Raw genomic sequence first — 16831 nt, 5'->3', positions numbered from 1 at the left:
TCAGACTCCCCACCAGGATAACTTCTTTCTAGCCTTTAAGTAATTCAGGATATCCAATTGGTAAAGGTAAATGCAAAACTTTACTGGACAAAATACAAGGATAAAATAAGCTAAAATAACATGAATTTGAAAAAGTCCAACACTAACGCGTTTCGACCTCCAGGTCTTTATCAAAGTGTGTAGTTCATGCTGCTCCTCTTCTCTTAAGTAGTGTTCCAATCTCTAAACTTGGCGCCGTTTTCGCCGGCGTTTTTCATCACTAATATATTTTATCTTATGCTCATACACACTTTCACCAATAGCCTGTGCAATAAGTAACAATCAGGATAGTTGACAACACCGTGATTATTTTTTTTATTGTTTCCCTTTAATATACGGTCACCATCCGGGCCTGTACCACTTCACACCAAACTATATATGGACACTTGAATTGGTAGAGAATTTCAAGAGTAAACAGTATTTAGAACCAATATTTTGTAAAATATTTTTTGCACATTTGACATTTGTATTTTGTATATTTTCCACTTTTTTAACATTGGTACTGAACACTATTAGATTCTAATTATGTAGCACTAGATACACATAGTGTAAGACAAGACATACAGACATAAGTGTCATTACACACCTTAATAGAAGGTTCATTATTTATATCACGTGTGTGTGTGTGTGTATATATATATATATATATATATATATATATATATATATATATATAAATATATATATATATATATATAAATATATATATATATATATTTATATATTAATAGACATGCACATGATCACATTATTGTTTGCTTTTATTTTTTTTATTACTATGGTTTCAGACCATGGGGTTAAGACAGTAACATATCTTTTAATATAAAGGCAATAGAAACGTTTGTTTAAAATAGAATAACTATATTGCAAAGGATACTTCTGTATCCATACCCCCTGAAACACGGCGGATAAATGTTGCCATAATAATGCCAGTAAACCCACGTCATGGGTAGGGCTGGCCGATCGTTGAAAAAGGAGATAATCGGGGGGGGCGAGGCCGGGCCGCCGGGCCGACCAGACGCCATCTACATGAGCTCTGGCGTTGCTCAGAGCAAAAATGCTCAAAATACAGTTCCGAGGCACCCTAACGCCGGGTAACCTGTCAGCAGAGGAAGAGGAAGGTTCCCGGCTATCGTTGGAGGCCGACGGGACGACATACCGTAAGCAGGGTGAGCTAGAGAGGCCATGCCAGGCCTACACGCGGCTGAACACCCGACCCGCCCGCAGTCAGCACATGCGGCACAATGCCACAGCCCCGAGACATCAGCACGGGGGACAGAACTGCCTAATGTGGGCTTACCTCTGGCCCGGGGCACGGCCCTGCCCCCCCCCCCTCTCGGCCGGCGGGGGTTATCCCGGCCACATGGCGGTGACCGGCGCCTCAGGGGGAGTTCCCACATGGGGCGCATGATGGCCGCCTATACTGGCAATAAGCTGTATGAAGAACAGCAAGCCAGCAGGAGTGGAATCTGGAGGAGAAACCGGAGATATCCTGGGGAGACACGCAGACCCTGAACTAGCAGGGACAGCTTACCACTGGCAATACAGCCCGCAGACAGCATGGGCGAGATGGCCCTACAACCAACACGAGGAACATCACCTGCACCTGCATAGAGCCATTTCAGCATACCACATCACATCCTGAGGGACACAGCAGAATTAAGCACAGGGGACTGACATGGAAGGCTCGTGCAGGCCCGGAGGATGCCGGACACTAGATGGACGATCCGCGCGGTCCACAGGCTGGCTAGAGCAGTGAGTACCCCAATCTCTGGGTATGGGGGGTCCCCGGAGAAACATGTCCCCACTGCCTCGAGCCCTGTGAGGCGGGAGTGCGCTACCCACCCGGCGGACCGGTGGCCGGGGGGGCGGAGTACCAGCCTTAAGCGTGCGGCCAGCACTGGGAGAGACTTGGGGATACTCGTGTCAGGGGGAACAACACGACGCTGGGGAGGTGCAGGGGGCAGGAGAGCTGCGGACTTTGTGGTGGGGTCCAATCACTGCCCCTGAGTGCCCACGGTGCCGCGGAGGACCCGGCCGGTGAACTGGGGCCAGCGCGGGGAGGACGGCGAAGGTTCGGCGACCTGAGGGCTGCACAATCGCAGAGACATGGCTTTAACCTGGCTTCATCCCGCCACTTTAACCCCGTATGTCATGGTATTGCTTTGGATATGCTGTACCTCAGTAGCCATAGCAGCAGAGCAGCATATACCTTCTGAGAAGCAGAGTATCTATGGTTATATGGAGTACATGAACGAGCAGCAGTTATACAAATACTCACCCACGTCTCTTGTGATCGCTCACGACAAACCCGAATCTAGTGAAGAAGCAGGACTCTCCCTGTAAAAGGGAACCTTTCACAGTCTGCTGGATAAGCTCAGTGGTTCAACTGCTTAAAATTTAGACCCTGCTCCGCAAGGGCCTACCATGTTAATGTTCCTTCGTACATGAGCTCATATACACGGGACATGATCTTTAATATGTGTACGTTTAAGTTAAGGCCACACTGCTAATAGCTAAGCTTTATTATAGCCTCATGATACCAGATGGAGGCACCGCTTTTACCATAAAGGGATTTACAGTTCTCCCGTTTGAAACAGCAATCACCTGTTTATATATTCCTTCACTTACTTTGCATATTATTATCAGCTCAGCTTTTATTATGTTCCTACATTTGATGTTCATCTCTCCTGCGTAGGTTGTTGTCCCAGGCCTACGCCATAGTTCGCTGGCCGTGACCTACCACAGCCTTGTGATGCTTCTACGACACATATACTTAGATATATTAAGTCAGGTCGCCGCACATTAACTGACATGATAGACGTGCTTATGCACGGGTGACAACTGGCCTAGGACAAGTGTTTACACAGCGCTCATGCAACCATGCTACTAGATATAAAAAGAGCTTTTGAGCCAGGCGCAATATTATCAGGCGCAGTACTGACATAAAGTAGGTGTTATCTGAAACAAAAAAAAAAAAAAAAACCTGGGAAGTTTCTATACTCTTGATTTACTTATTTGCATGTTTATTAAATTACATATGTGGCTACACACGCTGAAAGCGCCATCACACACGTAGTTAGACATGGGTATTGCCCAAATGACTAATAAGCCAGTAAAATGCATTAATATACATGTCTAATGCCTTTGATATACCATATGATGCAAAGTCAATGCACATCCAAATTATTCTTTTGCTTGATTACTCCGATTTATATGCCTCTGCGCAGGCAACCATTTGTTATTTTCAGATTCATAAAATGTCTGCTCACGCCTTTTTATTTGCGACATCAATAAACATATTTAAAACACAAAAAAAAAAAAAAAAAAAAAAAAAAAGGAGATAATCTCCCTGCAGCTACTGTTTACACAGCGGCGACCGAGGTGTAGGTACTAACAAACGGTTGCCATGGAGCTGTGACGTAGCCGCAGTAAAACGATTGGCCGCGGCTACTTCCTGACGTGGGAGTGGTTTACAGAACGGCACACATGCGCATATGCGCTAAGAGCACGCCGGGCATCAGATGCGATATGATACAGCTGATTTTGGTGAGTGAGCATTGATTAATGTGTCCTATATATATTTTTGTCATTTTGATGTATGTTATTTCATGTGTCCTGATGAAAGCTCCGACCGGGAGCTGAAACGTTGACATCTTTGGATTCACACAATAAATCGGATGAAGAAAACCTAGAGTGCCGGTATTATTTTGACTTTAATTATATATTTTTTTAGTTGGAGTGCAAGAGTCTAACTTATTTTTTGTATATATATATATATATATATATATATATATATATATATATATATATATATATATATATATATATATATATATATAGGGGAAGGCCTTATATATATATAAAGGCCATCCCCTTCTGGCAGCCCTGTGGACACCTATTGCGGTTATGTGACCGCTCTTTCAGTGGTCCTGTGACCCCTTAGGGTCCTAAATTGCAGTGGGGGGATTGATAAGCACCGGGCAGAGACACCAGTAAGTGGGGTGCAAGACTTATATATATATAGAAAAAATTCCAGAGCCAGGCACTCCTCCTTAACAAAAAACTTTCAAATATATAAGTAAGCCTAGGTGCAATCCCGCGATCGTGATCTTGATAAAGACCCAGCAGGGTCGAAACGTTAATTTTCTGTATACCACACCGATGTATTCTTTGGAATGCAGTAAATAATTTTGCACTATAACCAAGACCTAGTGTGCTCCCCTCATTGTTTTTCTATATATATATATCCCATATAGATGATGTCCCTTGTATGGAAATACAGATTTGTTTAGAACTATGGATATTTACAAACTAAAAAAAATGCTGCTGCTGCTTTAAAGCCTGCCCCTTTTGTCCAGGACATCAAATGAGCAATGTAATCTCCTTCCTTTGACAGTACAAATATTTGTATGGCCTAAGCCATGTGCACACAAAGTGCAAGTCCACCGCCTGACTCTTCTAGATGCTGCACCCGGGAGCGATCAACAGCTTGAGGGAATGCTGTGTATAGTGCATTTATGAAACTGTAAATAGAACTACCAATAGGTTATTAGTAGCTGTGATATTCAGCAGTTCCACTTATACGGTTTACTAATGGAACCTTTTCCCAGATTGAACAACAGTTATCACAAACCAATGCTGGGTGGGCTTATTTGTGATATGTCCATACCTCAAAAACCTAACTGGGGGGGGAGGTAGGTGAGGCGCAGAGTTGACGTCACATGAGAGCTGAGCTCCGAGCAGGCAGATGGCAAAATAGGCATTAACAACTGGTAAACACAACCAGACAAGGACATTAACACAACCCCATAATGTCTCACCACAAAGGGAAGAAACATTGGGATAAATCATTCTTTTTAACAGCCAAATCGCAGGCTAAGCTACAGGCCGTGCAAGGCAGCTTACACGATGGCAGAAGAAGCAGGGACTCAAGCCCAGCTTTGTCAGAAACTAGGGACAAGGAAGCCTCTCTGACACCAGCAATTACCCAGCAAATTCTGAATGCCCAATCTGAACAATTAATCACCAAATTCAGGCGTCTATCCCAGACTTAAGGAAGGACATACAGGACACTGGCGCATGGACCTCACACTTGGAGTCTAAAATGGCTGACTTCGCTATGGCACACAACTCAATTGCAGCATTCCCGCTGTAACAATCTCAGACTCCGTGGAGTGCCGGAGACCACAACATTTTGGGACCTACAGGTATGCTGTATGCTACAAGCCTATTTCGCGCCCTATGCCCTGACATCCCTGTGGACATGTTCCTGCTTGACAGGATTCATCGAGATGTACTTCTCCGTGCCCACTACTACCACGTCAAGGAAGCAGTCTTAAGAGCATGCAGATCAGCCAGGGAGTTACCGGGCGAATACGCCAACATTCAGGTGTTCGCCAATATTTCCCTAGCTACACTGGCACTCAGAAAGAGCTTTACACCGATAACCATGAAGATAAACATCAAGTGGCCTACAGGTGGGGATTCCACACGTGCCTTCTGGTGACTGTAATGGGCAGACCAACCAGATACTTACCCTACAAGACGGCTTCTCACTCTTGCGAATGTGGGAAATATCTCACGAAAGACCAGCATCGAACACAAGCAGACCACTACAATTGGCGGCTGAATTGCATCCTGTGAACCGCTAAACTCAGCGACACGAGATCCCAGTGGGTCATGCGAAATGCCCTTGTTGTATGTACAACAAAGAATGTACCCGAAATCATTCTTATAACCTATATGTCATTGATCTAATGCTACGGCACTGACGGAGTGCAATGTTTTTCTTCCAAACTACATTTTGGGACATACCTTTCCTATGGAACACAATCTCTACATGATACAGTTTCCCATGATACCGCTCTATGCTACATCAGTCCATGACTCTCTGTGCTCTACAACAGAATTGGGAACCAACACAATAGAATAAGACACAGGTGGAGTGAACGTATTGTCTCACCTTATCAGCACCTTTGGGACTTTGAAACCTGTGGATTACAACTCCTGCCAGACGACACTCTATACTAATTGGATTGAGGATATGTTGGCGGAGTAAATAGAGCTCAGTTTTGGGGGTTCCTGATACTGTGATAGCATTCCTGGATATTCCAATTGTCCACGGCACTATTGGTGTGCAATGTTTCACCTCTTCGGATCAAGTGAACTATTCTCGTAACAATGAATAGATGGAGATCGGGAGACAGGGACTTGCTGTGAAACTTAGAGAACGAGATTCCCAAAACACCATGTACCCCATACAAGCAGGCAGAGATATTGGAACAAAACAAACGAACAATGGACGTGTGGCAAACTTCTGACTCGTGAGCATGTTTAACTGTGCAATTTTTTGTTCCTCCATTTGTAGGACTGGTTATATTACTACGAATTATGCAATGTTTATAATCAAGACCTCCGTCATATCCTCCCCCCTTTGACGTTGGTAGTCAGTAGCCAAGTGCCCCGATAACAGTGACACGAATTATAGGTCAACAAGCACAAGCCCCATGCCCTGGGTCACAGGTTATCATGCAATCACTGTGCCACTATACCTCAGAATCCTAATCTATGAGCATGTTTCACTGTGCAATTTTTCCCACGTATCATAGGATTACTCATCCTCATAAGAGATTCACCGTGTTTGGGACCACACATGATGCTGTGCCCTTCCCTAACCTAATCCAATCCAATGTTTTTAGTAGAGCAGGCAGCTATATGAGAAACACATAGAAAGTTACCGGACATATAACGTGGGCCCAGGGCCAACAGTTAACACCATATCTGAAATATACTATTGAGTCTTACCGACCCATACCAACTCTTCAATGCCACAATAGGTGGCGGATACTAACTATAGCCTGTATATGGGCATTAACCTCTCCCATGTCTTTCCGGTGTATTCCCTCTAGTTACCAAGTAAAGATTCTGACACCAAAAACGCGGAAGGTGACCTACATTTGCACCGAATGTATATAGCATAGAAAATGTAATGCATATTTCTGGATACAAGTACAGTTGCCGGTTGTTATCTTTAGTTATGTTATACAATGCCTTGCCGATTCACCTGTGACGAGTGAGCCCTGGCAGTGCACCAGCCTGTTTAGAATACACCAAGAACCCCCAAGGGGGCGGAGAGGTCTCACTCGGCACGTTCAAATCAGATTGTGGATCACCGGGGGGAGCACACAATGACCAATAACCTTAACTGTTCTTACTCTTTTCTACTTTTCATTCTTCTACTTTCTATTTTCCCTCTTTCCTTGCTGTATAACCTACTGAGCAATCAGGGGGGGGGGGGGGGGGGAGGGGCACCGGGGTCTGGGAGGCCCAGAGGGGTGCACGATAAAGCAAAAAACTATACTATTAATCTCACATAATGTTGTGAGGGCTAAACGCCCCGTTTAAGAGGCATGCATTATATACAGAGATAGACCGTCTAAGAGGGGACATTATATGTTTGCAAGAAACGCACTTCATGATCCATGTCGCTACCAGACAATAAATTTCCCATACCAATTCCAGGCTTCAACAGACTCCAAATCTAGAGGGGTCTCAATATTATTTAGCCAACAATTGACCTTCAGCCTCATAAAATCCATCGCTGACCCCGAAGGTGGTTCGTAATTGCGGTGGCCTCTATTAATGAGAAAGTTTATACTATGGTTGACATATAAGGTATGCCTTAGTAGATATTTGAACAAGGTAAGTGGTCAATGAAAGGGAATAAATGGACTGGCTTTGGCTTTTTGGAAAATCTAGAATTGAGGGCTTGGGGGGGGGGGGGGGGAAAGAAAATGTTTGTTTGTTTTTTTGCGTCAGATTTAATCAAATGAAATCAATATTTTGAGTGTATCTTTATGCATTCCGGAATATTTCTGCACCATGAATGCCCAGATGCGTAGTTTAGTGTCTTTAGTCAAAGTGAAAGAGCCCAAATGTGTCTGCGTGGCTTACCATACAACCATAATTTTCTCTTCTCTGCCAGTAATTAACCTTGAGTCACTGTGTGAACAACCCATCCACTACTACCATCGACAAACTACCCCTTTATACATGCACTCATTCATACATTCAGAAACAATGGTAAAAATTCACGGAACCTTCACTAAACGAGTGAGAATATAGTTATATGGAGTTTGCAAAGAGAAAGGTTATGGCTGGGACATGGCTGTATGTGTAAAAGTCAATAAACGTAGAACATGCTTTAAATATGGGAGATAGGCTGATGAAAACGTACTGTGGTATGAAACGAGAAATACCACATTACAATCACAGGAAGTGTGTGCTTTTATCTGCTGACACTCAGTAGTGTGAGGACATGTTTCAAGATATCAAGTCTATATAGAGCGATGTGGCTATGGGCAGACTAAACGCCTTATCTAGAACAGGTGTTACCGTGGTAAGAAGTGTGAAGCTAGACTGGCGGGACCCATAAAGGATATAAAACAGAGCACACTGAGGAGTGTTTAGAGGAGCAAGTTGGTATTATGTAGAATTAATAAACATATTGCAAACTTACAGCTAAAATAGCAAACCTGAAATACATATCCAAGTCCGAATGTTTCCGAATGTTTGGTCTAAATATTTTGTTTTGGTTCACGATTCACTACAATCTGCTGTTTATTAAATAAACCCCAGAATAAATATTATAACCTAAAACGGAAAAGATGATTTTTATTTTAAATTTATTTTTAATCTGCAAGAGAAACATGATAAACTATGAAAACAAACAGTCAAATCCAACATTTCCAGCTAACGAGAGTAGACTTATGAGGTTTATGGTGTTATGGCGTTTGTTCACAGATCTATGCACAAAAAAAACAAACCTGTACAGTAGACACAAAAACATCACAATAATCTGAAGTAATAGTCTGCAATATAAAAGGTCACATGTGACACATGATACAGTTGCCGGACACATTATGGTTGCCTTTCAGAAAACTGATGTGTATGTGGGTGTATAGAGTATGAGTCAAACAGTCTTGCCATTTTGGTCAAAAGCAATTAATAGCATTGATTCCTATTTACCACTTAATATTATAAAACTAAATAAGACACTGCAATTTGGTTGCAAACACCAGCCCAGAAGGCTTGTTTCTAATCACGGACGCATTGGATTGGTCATACTGTTTATAACAGTATCCTTGAATGTTTTAGCCAACTATCGTGTCCCTGTTTGTATATTTTGGTTTTATATTTTACGTACTTCTTTTTCGAGATTTGGGGTGATGTGATTAAAGTGACACTCTTTAGCCACACCCCTTACTCCCGAAAAATACTTCCTTATTAAAGGAAGCTCACACAGCTCACCCACTGAGAGTGACCTGAACTGCAAAACAACCTGCAAAAGAAGGAGAGGACACCTATAGAGACACATAGTAAGGATATCACTATCTGTTTATAGTTCCTCTGTCTACATCCAGGTTGTGAATTAAAAGTAGTTCAATTTGTGCTTTTGGGGTTGAGATGTGTGCATACTTTGATAAAGAAGTCTTTATGGGGTTAGGGGCGTGGCTAAATAGGCAGGCCTATGGTGCTGCATTCAGTAAAACATTTATTCTGTGCAAAAACTATAAATATTTGAGCAAAAAAAAAATACAATTAAAAAAAAAAAAAATACAATCAGCATATTAATGAGGCCAAAACCATCAAATGCATTATTGGTGCCCGGAGTGTCCCTTTAAGGTCAAAACCAAGCATTTTAAAGTAAAGACAAAGTCAATATGTGTATAAATCCCTTTACTGCTGTCAAGAACGGCCTAACTTGCAACCTCTGATGATCTGATGTAGCCTCATGCCAATATAATCACACGCAGAGTGTGTATAGTAAATCAGCTTGGACACTTAGGAGAAGATCAAAGCTTGTTGGTGTGTAACAAGGCCAGCCGTAGCACAGGACTCTTGGGGGTCACATACGTTTGCCTTGATGGCTGTGCTATCTCTAGACACAAGGGGACGGCACTGAAAGCTTACAAGTCTTTGTAGCCATAGGAATTGCAGGAATGTGTCCAATTATTTTTAGCTATATAGCTATATAAACTGTATCAGCAAAGCATAACATTAACAATCTGCTTCCTTGCTTAAAAGAAACATTGTAAACCGAAATTGACCTCACTTTTTAATGTATTGTATGCAGATATGCATTGTAGATATGAAGATAAAATGCAGAACCATGAAACAAATGAAAACACAAAAATAAGCATGTCTCTGCAGGAACCAAGATGAGAATTCTTAGCCATTCACTGCACTTACATCGGCTTTAAAATACAGTGCATGAATATTCAGACCCCAACAGGATGAAAGGGGGGGGGGGGGGGGGGAGGAGCCTTAATCTGCATAAATGGGGGGAAATCCTGTAATATGCCATATAATAAGTGATCTGGATTATATAAAATTAAATATGCCAAGATATTTTTTCATTAACTTAACTTGGTCTTTTTTTCTTTTTTTCCCCAAGCATATGAAATAAACCAGTGGTTTATGAGCAGGCAATGACTGACCATTAGACAAACTGGGCAAACTGCACCTAATAGGTCACAATGGACATAGGCCAAGGTCAACAGAAGAGATCAAGGGTCTTGCCCTGCTTCAAGCGCCAGCCCAGAGGGAATATTTTCCTCAGCAGCCATGCAGTCCTGGTGCCGGGGGTTAGGAAGGATCCAGATATCTTGTTCAGCACCAACTGCAGTTGCAGACCAAGTTCTCTGCTCTTTCTACTGTATCAGATCTGTGCCGCAGGTTACCATGGCAAAGCTCTGATACATTACCAGCGCACGCTGGAAAGAGGTGCCTGCATCCACCATTGGTCCAAACAAGAAGCATCTTCCATCAGACCAAAAGGGATCAGGATCCAGCACTCAGGATCCAAAATGTGGAAAAAAAAAAAAACAAGCTTTAAGTATATACTTGCCCCAATACCCTCCATATCCCAATAGAATACAACCTCCATCACCCCCACAGACACTACAGCCCCCATATCTCCACACATGCAGCACAGATCCCATCACCAAACACATGCTTTACAGTCCTTATCCCCTTTAAAAAAAAAAAAAAAAGACACTACAACCCCTCTCCACCACTTATATGCCTCTCCACACACTAAACGACAAACAGCCTCCCCTACATGCAACTACTCAAGCAGCCTCCCTCCCAAATGCAAACTTACACATGCACAAGCAGCTACCCCCACAAAACTTCACAAGCAACCTCCCTACACACGGTCATAAACAACACCACACAGTTTACCCCCAAAACAGCACCACAAGAAACCTACCCCAAACAGCAAACTCACTAGCAGCCTCCAAACGCATCCGAAATTCTAAAATAATTACAATGTTGCAATGCAAGGGGGGCACCACAACCACTTAAGTACACCGTTGGGTGTTCCTTAAGCAGACTGAACCTCAAACTGTTAATCCCTCTCAATAGAAAATAAATCATAAACAAATCTAACAGAGCTAAAATGTTCAAAACAATATTTCCCAAGCAGCGTGCTGGCTGAGACCAGATGCAGTTCAGGTGAGCTGGTATGAACCTAGCAACATAAGCGTAAACAAATAGCTGTAATGCATTCACTGAAAAACACAGTACAGTATTTAATGATGGAAAGTAGCTTGGCACATATACTACAGACAGCATCATTCAGACAAACAACAAGTATACAGCACTAGCACTTCAGATTACCTCCTCCATCCCATGAATTCGACCATTGCCAAGCGCCTGTAGCATCAGAGAGTTGGTTAATTATAATAAAAGCTACAATAATCGCCCAATATGTATATACTGTAGCAGAAACCACTAACAATGGTTTTAGTTTGGTTTTGTTTGTACTACAGCAGGTTAAGAATTAAAATGTTTTTCACAACACAATGTTTCCAGTACAAAACAGTGTATTGACTTAACATTGAAATGTAACGGTTTGAAATCTGAATGCAATGACCCTAGTAAGACTATAAAAAGAGTTTAATTTTATATTCCAAATCAGCCAATTTAGTTAACATTTTGAAACTTGATATTTATTCATTTAACCCTGATTTGACCCAACCGATGTCAGACAAACTGGTCTTGTTACTTCCTGGTTTGGTTAGCCCAGTGGAGCTAAATTCAAGAGGCAGCAGTTGCCCCGAGAACCTACCTTGCAAAGACTTCTTGTGATTGGACAGTCACAGAAAGTCTGGGAAGGGATGGTAGGGGAGGGCTTTCAAAGGCAGCAGACAAGATATCTGCAGCTTTTGCAAGCTATTTATAGATATATCCCCAATGAAAAAAAGCATACTTAAATATGCTATTAAAATATACTAATAATTGTTCAATAGACTATATATTGTTTTTCCATTGGAAAATATACTCGGTTGAAGCCAAAAGAAGTGCTTGAAGCCAAGAGAAGTCCAATGGGAAGACCTAGAGATACCGCTGAGGGTCCATAGTTCTTGTTCTTAGGCTGTCTTCCTTATTCTATTCCGATGCTCCTTTTACAGTACATACTGCTGAATTAATAAATAGACTATAACTGAAGCCAATCAAGTCTACGCATGGGAAGTGCACTGTTAAAGCGCTCACACATGGGCTTGAATGCCCTGTAATGTATTGTATGTGTTTAAACATGCACAATCTGGTGTGGAAGGTATTTAAATTCCATAATATTTTTAGATATAGTGGCCTGTTTCTGCCGCATTCATCCAATCCTTATATTAAGATTATTGCAATGTTCTTTCTATACATATAAAAACAATACATTATTTAAGTGCATTTAAAAAGCGTAAAAACAAAGTGCTATTTTTAAGAGTGAGCAATGAGAGGACAAATCGTATGAATATTTATATAATGGAATGCAGAGTGCTGAATTGCTCCTAATACCAGATTTTCCAAGCAGTATTCTAGATCGAACCAGAATCTGTTCGGGCAAGCTGTGATACATTTGGCAACAGAGTGATTGGGACACCATGAATTCAACACTCAGGAAAGTACAGTATTTAATGAAGGAAAGCAACTTAAAACAAATATAGAAAAAAACACAGTTACACAAGCAATAAGTGCAATATAAAGCACTTGCACTTCTGCTATTGGGAAGAATGCACTCCCCCCATCAGGGAATGTGCGGGAGGAGTGGGTGCAGATTTGTATTCTTAGCACTATAGTATCCCTTTAAGTTGTCTTGAGTTCTGCATGGCTTTTTAACTGTGATTGTCTTTTACTGCAATAAAATACACATATGTGTTCAACAATGTCTCAAGAGTACCCAAAATGCCTCATAAGTTTTTGGAAAGTTACATGGTCAAATATAGGGCTTGCAAGCAGGTTCCTCAATATAGAATAAAATCTAAATTTTGTAAAAAATAATACATACATGAACACTTAGAATTACATTTTTATATATATACATAATGACACTAAGTGTAGTTTGATTGATGAGAGAGAGAGAGAGAGACGTAGAATTCTCATGCTAAGTGTGTATTTATTGATATTTTACTAGTTATATATTGGGGGATCTGCCTGATAACCCAGGCAGTTAATCTGCCAATAACACCGATCCAAGTCAAGTGATCAGATAATGTGTATGGGTGGGATTGGCTGCAGGGGGACTGCTGCCCTAACAACGTTGCAGCCTTTCTTCGTAGGGAAGGGGTTAATTCTGCAATGTGAATGCTGGTGACCCGTATGACGGCACATCCACCCTATGTGACACCCAAGCCCTGCCTCAGTCCTACCGCTCAAGTGCGAGGGAGTAACATCAGTGGAGGAGGTTCAGGCTACCAAGAGAAGGTGAGTTTATGATTTATTTTTGTTGGCCACATAGTAAAGCTTTCCTTACCGTTAGGCCATAACCAAACTCTCTGCTTGAAAACAGCTGCTGATAGGATATCTCTGGTAGTATTTCTCCTGAATACAAGTATTATGATTATTGCTTTATAACAAGTGATTTATGACACGTGGTGTGTAATGGAAATTTCAATAAAGTACTACTACAAGCTACATTTTCTCAGGTTTGGAAAGTTAAAGCTTGCCTTATGCTGTAATGTGACACCTTCCTTTGTTGTATAGGTTCTGTATACCGCTGCTTCTCAAACATTTTCATACTTATAAATCTCTATAGAACGGATTTCCCAAAGCATAAAAATAAATAAACATTACACTATTTTGAAACACACAATGCAGCTTAAACAGACAATATAGCCATTTCAATAGTATTGTATGGTGGGTGTTGACTATGGCAATGGAACTGTGACATGGTGACTGTGTGATTAAGGACTGTGTGATTGGTGCCTGTGGGTGGTTGACGGTGTGTGAGGGGTGAGTGTAAAAATGTGACAGTGTGTGTGGGAGCAGATTGTGTGTTGGCAGGCTGTGTTTCTCTGTCCAACCTCCATGAAGACTGGTGCGACTATATATATCCAGCACTTTCCCTGATCAACCGGTGATCTGCCAGTGGGATCAGCACCTCTGGCTGGGTGCAGACCCCTCTGAATACACCCGCCTGCTCTCTGAGTCAGGGGGTAGAATTTGCGGAGAGCTGCTTCCAGACGTCCGAGGTGCAGTCTGTACTGAGAGCGGCGCATGGCTTTGTGGGGAGATCTGTATATCTCCCAGCTGGCCTGTGCGGCTCCAGTCAAATTCAGCAGAGCCACTGCTCAAACAGTAAAATCAGCTCTGCTGTCTGGACAGCCATTTAATTCCATTTGCAATGATTAAAATCCTGTATGCACGATTGCGGGTTTATGGATTGTAAAGGGATTAAAGATCTTTAAATTACCTGGATTGAAGATGGATACATACATTTGCTACAAAACCCTGAATCTACAGTTTCTCCAGTTCACTAAAACAGGAAATGGAGGAGACTTGAGTGGGTTCATTGGGAACATTTAAAATATTCCATAAACCCTTACTGCAAAGCAAGGGTTTAGAGACGGTATGTATTACAACATGTAATTCTGAGTGGATTGGTTCTTTCATATCGCTCATACAATAAGACATTTAAATCAAAGCAGGGTTACTGAGCATAAATGGGCAACCCGCAACTGTCAATGGTAACAAATAGGCAGGCCAACCAAAAAAAGGGGCATACAGGCTCTCATGAATGGGCAACCGGCTGACTGTCAATAATGCTTGTCGGCTCAATTAAGGTATGAGCATGCACAGAGCTCTGGTTATAATCCTAGTGCCCTTTAGTTTTGTATGAGCATGTCTAAGATGATGCACTCACACTATTCTTCTGAGGACAGTTATAGAAGCCCAAAATTGAGACTTCTCACCGGATGTAGGGCAGTTGGGAAGTCTGAACTTCTGTTACTTTATAAATCTCTCAGCTCCCACTCGAAGGATACCTTCCATTAAACTATCGGGGCGCCCACATTTTTCTGGACCAGGGACCAGTGTAACTTACCATTTTTAAAGTTGTGTTGTTACTGCTGGGTTTTCTTATACAGCACTGCCGTCTTAAAATGTCTAACATTGCAGTATCCAGAGATGTTGGAAATCATGTGCAAGGCCAGTGCTTACACAGACTCTTGTGATCGCACTGGTGGGAGGCGAGTAGTGAGCTAGACGGCTAATGATAAAGTTGACAAAGGCTGTGGAGTTTAACTAAAGCTCCAACTTTGTGACCCTTTCTTAAACTTCTTGTAGAACGACAGAAATAAGCAAAAAAATGTATTAAATAAATAAAAAGAAAAAAAGAAAAAGGGCAGGGCAGTTGGGTAGGTAGAGGGGAATTTGGGACATTCCTATTGCCCAAATAAATAAATAAAGCCATCTTGCAATTGCATTAGAAAATCAACTCTTCTTTATATAAGATTAGTGAAATAGCACTTGCTGGGTCTTTTTACATGAACATGCCTGTGTGATTCACTCAACTTCTGATGAAAAGGATCATCATTTTAAATCAAGCAAGTGTAGTCAAACTTTTCAGCACCTGTTTGTTACACCCAAGTTATTCCCTGTTCTGGAAATCCTAGGGTATAGGGTGCACTTTGGTATGTATGTATGCATGCATGCATGTGTCTGGGAATTACGCCAGTTCCCAGTGATGTATTAGCAAAGCCTTTAAAATTTATTTATATACTAACAGGGTTTTTCGCTAAAATGAGAATTAAAAGTGAGTTTCAAATGTAAGGTCAAAATAATTGAACCGGATAAATTCTCTAATTCAGCTATGCTTCCAGTTAAGCTACTTCGGCCTTAAATTTGAAATTCACTTTGAGTTCTCACTTTGGTGAGTAACCCTATAAGTTGCATTGCTTATATTTGAAAGTTATAGGTACCAGACAAAGCCTGCTAGCTGTAGTAATGCAGATGTTTAGAGACTACATTTCCTAAGATTTCCTGGCAATGTAGCATTGACAAACCGTATCATGGAAGGAAAGACAAAGTCCTGAGTGCAGAGCCTTGAATTGGTCTTATGTATGCTGTACTACTCTCTAGTACTTGAAGGGACTCTCCAGTGCCAAAAAAACTAAGACGATTTCCTGGCACTAGAGAATCCTGGAGTGCCCCCCTTCTGCCCCCTATCCCATGTTGCTGAAGGGGTTAAAACCCCTTCAGTTGCTTACCTTACCTGAATCCACTCTTCCCACGCAGACGTCAACAGGCGGGGAAGACCTAATGCGCATGTCTGATAGACAGCCACTAAGGGCAGACTTAGAGCTGCAATGTAAACATTGCAGTTCTATAGAAGTGCAATGTTTAACATTGCAGCACTAAGTGCAAAACGGTCACAGCACCCAGACCACTTCATTTAGCTGAAATGATCTGGGTGCCTGGATTGTCCCTTTAAAAATTAAAATGGGAGAGCGTC

General features: G+C 41.9%; 1 protein-coding gene across 3 annotated transcripts in view; it reads right to left on the bottom strand.

The window, feature by feature from the left end:
* NEDD4L (NEDD4 like E3 ubiquitin protein ligase) overlaps positions 1-16831 on the bottom strand; it is a 347833-nt gene that overhangs the window by 155791 nt on the left and 175211 nt on the right. The gene's annotated exons all lie outside the window — the stretch shown is intronic.

This window comes from Pelobates fuscus, chromosome 5 (genome assembly GCF_036172605.1).
Source record: "Pelobates fuscus isolate aPelFus1 chromosome 5, aPelFus1.pri, whole genome shotgun sequence".
In the NCBI taxonomy this organism is placed as follows: Eukaryota; Metazoa; Chordata; class Amphibia; order Anura; family Pelobatidae; genus Pelobates; species Pelobates fuscus.
This window is presented reverse-complemented; position numbering and strand designations above follow the sequence as displayed.